Raw genomic sequence first — 2,787 nt, 5'->3', positions numbered from 1 at the left:
AGACAATGTGATTGCATAAATAAGTGGTGTTGGCATGGTACTTTGCATGAAAGTTAAGTGGCAACACCAAACTTAGTGTGCCACTGTCAATTTAAAATGTTGCAAGTACCCAGTGAAGATTGAAAATCAAATTGTTGCATGGCAACACCAAACTTAGAGTGCAATCATATGCCAAATTATTGAAAGTAAACTAAGCAAAGCAAGAAAATGTTACCTACGGTTGGGTTGCCTCCCAACAAGCGCTCTTTTAATGTCATTAGCTTGACATGTTGTTCACAACTTTCTTCATCTTCTTCCAGTTTGTTAAGAGGAATGACCTCAAGAGGAAAGAGGAGCCAGTTAATGCCCCTTGTTTTGAGTGCCTCTCCCCAGCAAACCTTCTTCTGTTGTTAGCTTGAGTAAACATGCTTGTTGGGGTAGGGGTGAGATGGCTTTTGGTTGACCTTTTCTTCTTCATGAATATTGTCCTTCTTTTCTTGGTCACCATCCTTTTGTTAGTGTTCATGTTGACTGCCTTTACCACCTTGATTTCAGGATTTGGATATTGTATGATGGGTGGAGCATCCTCTTCATCAAAAACTTCTTGAATTGGTGGTTCAATGAACTCACCCTCTATGCAACTCTCTATTTCATTGGAGTGTAGCCTCCCTTGATTGACTTCCTCCCTTTCTTCTACCTGATGTTGCAATGTGTCTTTTGGGAGTGAGTTTTCATGTTCCTTTGTCACCACTAGTAGTCTCTGTGGGTATTGAGTCTTGGGCTTATACACTCTCACAACCTCTTCCTTCTTCATAGAAATCTTACTTGGTATAGGTTCCTCTTTTTCTTGTTCTTCTTATTCCTCCCTTGTTTCTGACCTTTGAATGAATTCATCTATTTCTGAAGAGAGTGAAGTGGACTCTCTTTGTGATCTCAGCTCTTCAATGAATTGTTCTTCAGAATAGAGTTGTGCATTCTGTCTCAATTTTTCATCATGGCCTCTTTCTGCTATTTTCTCCTCTTCGATTGTCGTTATTATTTTTTTAACGAGGAGTTCTATCCTAGTGAGTCTATCTTCTTCTCTACTTCTTTTGAGCTCTTCCATGAAGAGTTCCATCCTAGCAACTCTATCTAAAGGTGGTTGGGTAGGTTGTAATGGTTGGGCGGGGTTGGTTTGTGAATGGAATTAGTTATTTTGTGGTTGTCTGTTCTGAAAGTGGTATGACTCTTGTGGGTAGTAGATTGAGTTTTGTGGATGGTGAAATGAATTGTATGGATTTGGGATAGACTTTTGTGCTGAGGCATACTCAAATGATGAAGAATTTAGGCATGTAAAACTTGGAGGTGAGGTTGTATAATTGAGAGGTGATGGCTCTTGATGAATGGGGCATGAATGAGTGAAATATCTTTGATTATGATCTTCCCAGCCACAACTTGAGTAGTGATCAATTTCACCAAAATATGGATCATTTTGTGGCTCTGGAAAGTACCCCTTTTCATGTTCTTGATACTCCCACCCACTATGAGCATAGTAAAGTGAATTATTCTGTGGTGGTAGAGAGTTTTCCATGAAATTTGATTGACTAAAGTATGATGGATTCTCCTTTCTTTCCTGCAGAAAGCTCTGTCTCAAACAATATTCACCAAAAGAAATTGGAATCTCCATTGTCACAAATGAGGAAATTCCCAGTGAGGCAACATCACAAACAGTTGGTTAGCAAAAGAAAATAAAGAAACAGAAGAAAACAAAGACAAAAGAAAAGTGTCTAATCTAGTAAATCAATCAACCGGTAGTTTGTTAATCACAATTAATCCCCGGCAACGACGCCATAAACTTGATTCGGGGAAAACTTGTCTCTCAACAAATCTTCCTTCGGCAAGTATACCGAATTGTCGTCAAGTAAAACTCACAATAGAGTGAGGTCGAATCCCACAGTGATTAACGGATTAAGTAATCAATGGTTAATTAATTATCCTAGTTAGACGAATCAGATTTGGATGATGGGCAGTAGGAATTGTAAATTGACAGAAAAGTAAATTGAACTCAAATTTTATGCCCACTATAGAGTATTATATATTGTTGAAAATCTCTGAATGTCAGCTTTCTAATGCAACTGGAATCATCTCAATTGGACCATTGTAGCTCAAGTTATGTTCCTTTGAAGTGGACATGGTTGCTGGCATATATGCCAACGTTACTGGAAATGTTGATTGCCAATAACGCTAGCGATTTTCCCGTTTCTGAAGCTCAAAATTAGTGTCCATCCCATACTATTATATATTGTTGTAAAGCTCTGGATGTCTACTTTTCAATGATTTTGGAAGCGCATCATTTGGAGCTCTACAACTCGAGTTATACTTCTTGGAAGGTGAAGAGGTCAGTTGGCCTAAATACAGGCTGATACCATGTTCATTATTGCACTTTCGGGGCAGGTTTTCTCCCTCAAATTTAGTGTCAACCATGTAGTGCCATATATTCATGGAAAGCTCTGGAATCCTACTTTCCAATGCCACTGGAATCACCTCATTTGGAGCTTTGTGGCTCAAGTTATGCGTGTTTGAAGAAGGCATGGTCAGGCTATTAGGTGCCATGTTAACTAAGTTAACGTGGGAGTTAACGTGGCTCATGGTGGCATGTGTGTCTCCTTCCAACGTTAGTGACAATGTTGGGTGTCACTAACGTTGGCGATCACCTTCTTTCTTCACGTTAGCTTCCACGTTTACTAGGTTAACGTGGGAGTCAACGTGCCTCATTGGGGGCTTGTGTTCTTCCAACGTTAGTGACAATGTTGGGTGTCACTAACGTTG

This window comes from Arachis ipaensis, chromosome B04, assembly GCF_000816755.2.
Source record: "Arachis ipaensis cultivar K30076 chromosome B04, Araip1.1, whole genome shotgun sequence".
NCBI lineage: Eukaryota > Viridiplantae > Streptophyta > Magnoliopsida > Fabales > Fabaceae > Arachis > Arachis ipaensis.
Note: the sequence above shows the minus strand (reverse complement) of the source record.